This window comes from Eubalaena glacialis, chromosome X (genome assembly GCF_028564815.1).
Source record: "Eubalaena glacialis isolate mEubGla1 chromosome X, mEubGla1.1.hap2.+ XY, whole genome shotgun sequence".
In the NCBI taxonomy this organism is placed as follows: domain Eukaryota; kingdom Metazoa; phylum Chordata; class Mammalia; order Artiodactyla; family Balaenidae; genus Eubalaena; species Eubalaena glacialis.
In genome coordinates, this window is record NC_083736.1 from 94,248,017 (window position 1) to 94,257,478 (window position 9,462).

Sequence of the window (9,462 nt, forward strand, 5' to 3'; positions counted from 1 at the left end):
TGCCAAATAAAATACAGGATGCCAAATATTGAGTGACAGAGTGGGAAGATTGTGTGATCTAATGCACATTTTGAAAGGTAAATTCCCTTTCTCTTGAGCAATTCCAGTGATTGTGTAACTGAAAAAAAATTACCATTTTGAATAATGAGAAAAGAGCAGCGGTGGAAAGAACAACCTTTAGAGTTCACACATGATTTGTTTTATGAGGTTAGAAGTTTAAGTCTGTTTTCTTTTAGAACAGGGACAATGGTAAGACTTTTTATGACACCACTGAGTTTATTTAAGAAAAAAATTCACCTTCCTTTTTTCCTTTCCTGCTCCACTGAAGTAATGAAAGGATGGTAAGAAAGTAGAACAAATGAACATGATTTTTAAAAGTTGAAATATTTTTTCTGAGTAATTTGGGTTACACAAAGGAAGGGTTTCTTTATAGGAGATTTTGATACTAAAATGCTTAAGTCATTTGTTCTAATTTTGTGACTTTTTGAAGAATGATGAAAATCTTGAGTGTATAATTCTTGATTAGAGCCATAGGATTTTTTTCAAATATTAAAGGTGAGTTTTGAGCCACAAATTATTTTCACAATATTGATTAACTTTAAAATTAAGTTTAAAGGAAAAAATGCAAAATACTCTGCAAGTGTAACTGTAATTTTCTGAAATAAAAATTATGGGTCTTTGTAAAAGAAATAGTTTAATACTTATTAGTAGCTGCATCTCATTGCAGAGTTGGAGGTATTTACTCACAACTTCTAATTTAGCTTTTGTTTTTTTTCTGACTTCTTAACGTTATTTTATTCAAAGATTACAAGGAAAAGAAATTCAAACATTCAAAAATTTTAAGCTAAATACACTGAACAGTTTTGTTCAGTAAAACTATCTTCTCAATTTAAAATTTTATTATTAATTTATGAGAGATTTATCACTTAAATCCAGTGTTACACAATTAACTTTTTCATGCTAAGTGATCTTTTGTTTATTTGTAACTTCTTTGCTATTCCTATCCAAGATAGAAATGTACGTTTACAGAGACTGCAGTAAGTTTCTAATATTCAGGCTAAGGATGTTGAATATTTAGTCCTTTTGAGATTTTATACTTCATTGACTCACTGAAACCAGTGAGCTCAAACCATTTCCATGTACCTTTTATTATCGTCTCAGGTTTCATTCAGAGAAGACTAAGAGGAATGCTTCTCTGCATTTAATTTGTAAATCAATTAAATTCAAAACCATTTGGGAAATAAAATCCCACATGATAAATAGATGTTTAGAGACCTGACTTGCTGAGAAAGGAGAGAGAACAACAGAGACCAGAGATGGCACTACTCTTCGTTAAAACACATGCATCTTGCTCTACCTAAGAGTGACTAACCGCCCTGGTATATTATCCCTAGTGTCCTATGATCAGTTCTGATTTGTTCTATCCACTAAGTGTCAGCAGGGCATTCTGAATGGAATTCCCCCTCCTCTTTCCTAGAGGCTTTCTGCTTCTACTCTTTACCAGCCTAGTCAGTACCAAGGGTTTTATGAAGTAAAATAAGACTTTTGAATCTTCCAACCTGCAGCAGCTACCTGTTGTGTGAGCTGAACTCCTTAACAGCAAACCAAAACCAGATGCTCTCAGACTGTGGTGTCCAAGAGAAAGCTGAGTACAGACCAATGATCTAGACAGAGATTGTTTCTTCTCCGGCAGTTATTCCTCTGCTGGAGGGCTCCTGCTACAGCCCAGAGCCCAAGGAGTTTCCCTCCGAAAAGTTCTGCATAGTCTTAGGAAGGAAGAAATACCCAGTATGTTAGCATTGGATTAAGGGAGTAAGAGGTGATGGAGAAAAATATTACTCATTTCCAAGTATTCTTCCTTGAAACTTGGAAAGAGAAAATCATTGCCTATATTGTTACAGGATGGTCATTTGATTGTGAAATGGGAAAGATTATTGCAGTGGAACTAATAAACTCAACTGCCAAAGAATATTCCATCCAGTAGCTCCTACTAAAACATAACTTATTCATAGCTCTGCCCTTGCATTTTAAGGAACAGAAATATTAATCCTGTTTTACCAGAACTGTACTGACAGTGAAAAGGTGGCATATGACGCTGGCCAAGAGACCGACTTTCTTCTTTAACAAACATGGGAACTTAAAATGCAAACAAGTACTGACCTTCAAAATAGTTACCTTTTTTTTTTTTTCAAAATAGTTACCTTTGAAAGAAGCCATATGCCTCTGTTGTCTTTGCTTAAAATACATTGGGAATTGCTTTCAGAACTGGTTCCAAACTTATACAGGCAAAACAAAACAAGTCAAAACGAAAACAAAAACAAGTCAAAACGAAAACAAAAAGCCTGTATAGATATATTTCATAGTATGAGTTATTTTATACTTTACATAAATGACTTTCCAACTTTCTGAGCTGCTGAATCTTCTATTTAAAGGGAATGTTATAATAAGCTTCATACTAAATAGATAATAGGGAAAGTAATCTGGAAAATGCTGTGCTGGGGGATGACCAGACTCCTGCCAACTTGCTATCCCCTCAGTCTCTACCCAGGTCCATAAGAAACTTGCCTGAAACCCAGAGCTCTGTAGAACACAGTTGGAAAGCCACTATTTTACATGGCTGCCAGTATTATATTAAAAATATTAGCAGCGGAGAGAAAGCTCTATGAAAAAGCAGTGTTCACAAACTTGGGTGTGCAAGCCTTTCGCACACTCAGGTCTGCAAAGATTATTTTTTAAGAATCTAATTTAATTAGCAAGAAACAAAACTTTAAAAAACTGATTCAACCTAATTTCTATTTTGAGCCTATCACTCCCCTGGGATGGCAGAAATTTAATTCCCATGTAGTTTGAATTCTTCTCTTTTTGCAGGGTTGTGTTTAAATTCCAGTGCAAAAAGGAGATGGGAGCAAAGATATTGGTTGGAGGTGGACATCTGGTCCTGAGTCATACGTCACACAGGTCTGGGTTATCGATCCTTGGAGATTGCTGCTGAAAGTCCCTCATTCCTGTCTGATGGCCCCTTCAACTCTAAAACCTCTGTCAGATGCTTCCTCTCCATACCAAGGCACAGGAACTCTGTAAGTTTGCCCAGGGCCTCATGCACCTCTACACAACTTGCATTCATTTCCTTCCTGGAATCTCTGCTCTTATCACTTCCTTTCCTTCTCTCTCCTCTCCACTGGGTTGGGGGAGGGCCCTTTCTCTAATCTGGGAAAAATCCTCCTCCCTATTATTCTTGTTTTTTGCTTCAGAGGCTCCTAGAATAATGGGCTCAGGTTTTTATAGAAACACAAAAACCAGGAAACCCTGCTACAAACTTTCACGGATATCTGCATGAATGACAGGAAGGCAAAAGAGTGAAATGCCCAGAGGAGCCACAAGAATATAGGTTAATGTCTCAAAAATATTATTTCCCACACAGCTAAGGTAGAGGAATGCATGCAAAATAATGCATGTTGTTAACATCAGTGAGGGGGCATCTGATTCAGTAGCACAGCACTTAGATCAACTTATGCAAATCATCACGATGCAGTCATAAGAGGGAGAGGTTTTTCATTTGCAAAACCCCAAGTGCTCTGTTCTTCCATAGACCACAGCATGGAGAAATGACTAGGACTAATTAAAATGGCTGTAGGATGAGACAGAGAGCCCAGCTGAACGTTGGGCTCATGAATGTATAACTGAAGTCCCTGAGCACCTTGTCGTCAGGATTTTCTCCAGTGGCAGCAACTGCAGCAGTAGTGGAGTCTGGGAGCCCCTTGGAGCAGCAGCAGAGAAAACTGATTCAGGGCTAGTGAGTGGCAGAGGAATGTGGATTAAAATGATTATGAGCTCAGAGAATTGACGGTACTATTGAGAGGACAATTACCTGTGAAATCTCACTGAATCAAGATTAAAGCAAGATAGGAAGTACCTGCAGGCATGTTGAATTAATGGGAAAACATATTGAAGAGAAAGCGTTGGAGATGGGTTGTAGGATTCTTCCTTAAAGGGTATCTGTGGCTTCTAGGGCCTTTGGGTAATATAAATTAAGAAAGAGAGAGACTGTTGGAAGGAAATCCTATTTACTCTCAATATAGCATCCTTCCAGGCTATAGAAGTGAAGTCTACTCCCAACCCAAGTGGCTTCAGAGAGAAGTTACCATAAATATTCTGTTAGGCCTGTTTTTATCACTTCCACTGCCAGGAATTCTGTCTTCACTATAGCCATGCAAACGATCAAGTGGAATAAGGGTGGGAAGAGTTAATTAAATATTATCAGGAGACACCAAAGAAATTAGTAATTGCTACAACCTTTACCCCTTTTCCTGAGTGTATGGGGATGATGGTCTCTGATTTTTTTCTTGCTCAGTGAATGACTGTCTCACACTTTTATATTCCATATAAGCCATGACCACACAGATTCTTTGGTCCTTCTGCCAAATATAAGTTACCAGATATTTTCTATGTAATCACTCTAAGAGCTAATACTTGTATGGGACTTACTGTGTGCCAGGCCCTGTTCTAAGTCCTTTCCATATATTAACTCATGTAATCCTTACAACACCCCTGCGGAAGTATATACTGCCATAATCGTCACCATTTCACTGACGAGCAAGTTGATGCACACTGAGGTTAGCTACCTTATCCAACACCACACAGGTAGTAAATGGTAGTTCTGGGATTTAAAAGCTAGGCAGGCAGACTGGCAGGCAGGTAGGAAGTATGGCTCCAGAATCCACAAGTGGAACCACTTCACCTTTGCTACTTAGTGTACTTGACTAACAGGAGGGCTGTAACCAACTCCAAAGCCTGAGGCATGTTTGCTTAACAGAAATACCCCAACTCCTTTAACCAGGAAGTAAAAGAACAAAGGAATGCCTTCCTCAGATGATTGACCATTCAGAGCTATCCTGCTTTAAGTACCAGCTAATGGGGAGGGAGTAAAGTCAGAAAAGTTTTCTTCCTCAGAGTTCACTGCCAAAACCATATTATTAGCAGTCTTCCACACAGTAATAGTCCATCTCAAATCATAACTCAACAAGTGCTAAGAATATATTTTTTTAATCAAGATATTAGAGATTTCACCAGAAATAGTTCTATGTGGTTACGTTAACGTGAAAATGGTGTGGCTCAGCCAGATCCTGGAAGTAGGTGCCTGTACAGCTGTTGCTGGCAGGGACATTTGCACGGGAAGAGGGTGGGTAATACATCAAGGCAGTGTGTGTAATAAAAGGTTGCTAGTCAGTGCTTTATGCAAACACAAGTAGCCTTGGCTTTTTGAAAACCTTGGCTTACTTTGAAAATTGTTTAGAACTCTTATGCAAAGGGATGGGGAAGAAGAGCAAGGAAATGGGAATGTGGGCAAGCTCAGCACGAAGTTGAAATCTGAGAAGGGTTGGAAAAATAGAAGAGAAAGGGCAGCAAAAAGGAGAGGGGAGAAATTCACCTTTTACATTATATGCTTTTACACTGTTGAATTTTTACCACAATGATTACTTTTGGGATTTGAAACAATAACAAAGGAAAAAATTGATAATGTTCTTTTTTAAAGGGAGAATTTTTTAAAAAACAATAAAGATTGCCAGTATAAATTAAGTTTCTCTTGGATTTTTTCCCCTGACTTTTTCCAACTATAATACCAATACCCAACCAAACACTATGTTTTATATTCTGAATACAGCTTAGTAAGGGCAGGAGGAAGTTGTCCCATGGCAATTTTACATTCCTGAGTTTGGTTCCCGGCACCACCTCTTCTCCCAAGTCTCACGTTTCTAAGTTTCAGACTGATTGCCTTTTCTGTAGTGTCTGTTTCGCTGTGTGGACTAGCCTGCGACAGGGAGTACAAAGCCCAGCGCCCTCCAGGCAGGCATGAGAGAGGGGGGCCAAGACAAGACTTGAGCCCTTACAGCATCTCAGAGAGACTCCCAGCTCTTTCTCTTGCTGTGGGTCCTCTAGGAGGGCATGGGGTTATGGATGTAGCTCCCAGTAGTTCTGAAGAGGAAAGTGCCAGATGTACAGTCCCACTAATTGAAACACCTTAAGCTTTGGAGTGAATGTAAAATTACAATAAAACACCCATTTGAAGGATGAAAAAAATGGAAGAAGGGACCTCAGCGATGGATACTGAAACAAAGACCATTAAAAACAAAACTGGGCTGAATCACACTAATTTCCCAGATGGCTTCATAAAAGAATTCTGCCACGTGTTTAAAGAAGAATTAACACTGATTCCAGAAAATAGAAGAGGAAGGAGTACTTCCATTTCATGAAGCTAGTATTATCCCGATACCAGAACCAGAACAAAGACAGTACAAAGAGAAAGAAACCAAGAGACCAATATCCTTCATGAATATAAGGACAAAAACCTTTACCAAAATATTAACAAATAGAATTCAGCAATATATAAAAAGAAATATACACCATGATCAAGTGTGGTTTATTTCAGGGATGCAAGTCTGGTTCAACATTCAAAAACCAACCAATATAATCCACCATATGGAGAGTCTAAAGGAGAAAAATAATAGATCAGTAGACAGAGATAAAGAATTTGACAAAAAAAAAAAAGAATTTGACAAAATTCAACACCTATTCATAACAAAAACTCTCAACGAGTTAGGAATAGAGAGGGAAATTCCTTGGTTTGAAACAGAATATCTACAAAGGATTACAGCTAACACTGTATTTAATCGTGAATGAATGAATGCTTTTTCCCCTAAGATCAGGAGCTAGGAAAGATTTCTGCTCTTGCACTCTTATACAACACAGTACTGGAAGTTCTAATCATTGTGATAAGGCAAGAAAAGGAAATAAAGGCATACTGATCAGAAAGAAAGAAAACTTGCTATTTGCAGAAGACATGATTGCCTACATAGTAAATTCCAAGGAAACCACATTTTGTTATCTTTCACTCTTACATGAATTTGCTAAGAAGTGTATTTCAAAGAAAAATATCCTAAACAAAATAAAAGAAGACCATTATTTTCTGATGTGTAAAGGATTCCTCTACTCTATACAAGTATGTCATCAGGCTACTTATGAAATGTTAAGAGGCTTGGTTGTCTTGGCTCTCCACCAGGCTATAAGGGGTTCATGTTAAGTTAGGGGAAATTTGGAGTAACCAGGAGAAATCATCCCATCTCACAAAGTTGTACACCCAGGACCACAGAAGACTGTCACACACTCTGCCCACCAGGGAACATAACAGTGGTTGAGAGTGAGTGTCTGGGGATCATATGGTGTGGGTTTGAGTCCCAGCCTTGCCACTTATAATTAGCTGGTTCTGCAGACAAACCCCTTCAGCCTCTACTTTCTCTTTGGTAAAACATGTATAAAAGTGGTACCTATCTCAGAGACTTGTGCTGAGGATTAGATGACGCAAGTAGAGCACTTAACACAATCCCTGTCACGTAGTATAGGGTATTTACAGTAAAGGCTACTTACAAAACCTGTACAAAATGAGAAACTTCAGGAGATAATGACAAAAATATGCAGAGGCAGAGACAAGGAAATTTGCTGATCTTTATGTTTTCTGCTCTTATGTCACGTGGCGTGGAGATCCATGGTTTTTGAGCAAAGCCAGAGCCAGCTATTCAATACCAAAAGGTGATGGTAATGGACTACATGATCTTCTCTTTCAGCCTGTTCTTTGTTCTTTTTTTCTGAGAGCTGCAGACACCAACAGACTTTGTCTTTCATCTTAGAGAGGCTGCATCTGCTGGAGTTAAGTTGTCCAAAGTTGTTTCCAGATTTGAAAGGCCATGCGGGACGCTAATGTGATGAGGAGCAGAAGAGAGAGAATCAGCTGCAACATGAAAAAGTCATAGGGAATCATGTCTGACCAACCACCCATTGTGATGGACAGATTTTCACTCAGAGAAGGCCCTCTCTTCACTCTGCCAACAGCAAGGAGTCCATAATTTTAAAGTGTTGGAAGAGGAGCTGTCCTACAGTCACAAACTCTCTGGGTTGTCGTCTCCTCTTTCACTCAGTCTAAGTTCACAGCGATGGGTGATTTGGGCAAGAGGCTTAAAGGGAGGCTGACCAGAGAACTTCAGTGTCTGTTGACCTGGCAACGGGGTGGCTCCATTATTACCTGCCTCCATTATTACCTGACTCTTTTTTTTCTCCTCTGAAACTTCCATTATTACCCTAGCATGCAGAGCTGCTTATCAGAGTCTTGGTTGCCAGTTCAGCCTTGGGTGGAGGAGCTACTGCTAGTTTTCCTAGAAACTTTATTCACTGACTAATTTATTTGGTGTTTCCCATTTTGTACTGAAAAAATGACTCGTGATTCTTTTCTGCCAGTATATGGGGTGGGAAAAGAAATGTTGTAGCACTCATCAAAAGTGTCCAGCCACTGCTTTGTCACATGTAGTTATCTCCTTCTGGGCTTCACTATAAATCCTTACTCTTGTTTTGGGTGGATTATGCTAGACATGGGGTTCTTTGTCCCCCAGGGCCCTCAAGGAAAGACCTCATCCACCCTCCTCCCCAATTAGTCTCAGGGAGAGGAGGTCATTTCTCAGAAGCTCTTTGCCTGGCTCTCATCAGAGGCAGCTCCCTTCACTTTGCCAGGAGGCCTAAATTAATTCCTTTAAAAGAATCTACCACATGAACAACCTTACTCTGTGACTCTCTCCATGTCTAAAACTGCTGGAACTGAATACAACCTCTGAGTTCTAATTCTTGCCTAGAAACAGCCTTCTTCCAAAGGAGGATCCCGCCACCTCCCTGCTCTCCTGGAGTGATCCACCGGCATCAGAAAGATGCTCATCAGGAGGCATCCAGAACCCTGGGAATGTGAGGACGGTACAGTCACTGTCTGACTTAGGGCCTTGGTCCCATTCCCTTCCAGCCTCAATGGGCCTGTGAAGACAGAAGCCGAGCCATACATTCAAAGGAAAAAGGAAGAGGGGCTCACAATTTTTGAGGACAGATCTGCTGAGAGTCAGAAATCTGGTGGAGTTTTACCCTACTAGTAGTGGAGGGGGCAAGAGAGTGTGAACTACAGATGTGAATATATTTGAGGGGCAGCATGATCTGGAGAGCATGTGGAGAGAAGGAAAATACACACACGTTTCTATTTTGACTGTGAGTCAACGCCGTTTCATGTGTATCTGTGTATCTGGAGGTGGGGTGGCCTGGGGAAGGGTGTGTCATCCTTTTCCTCTCCTTGTATTCTTTGGGCTGTATTTGAGGGCTCTTGCTGTTCCTCCTCTTTCGAGGAGGCAGTTTCTTTTTTCCCCTCCTCTTCCAGGCTGTTTGTGCAGTTCTGTCTGCCAGAGCCTGCTGGTGGGGACTTCCTAGACAAGTACATTAAGATGCAGCATAAACTAACGGTGAAGAGTGTGGGTTTGGTGTCAGAGTCCTGATGGTTGTCATGGTTACCTAGTCATTAACATGGCTAACAAATAATGCTTGAGAAGCAGGCTATTGCCTGGGTGTCGGGAATCCTTGTCAAGTTGGCTGCTTTGTAGACTC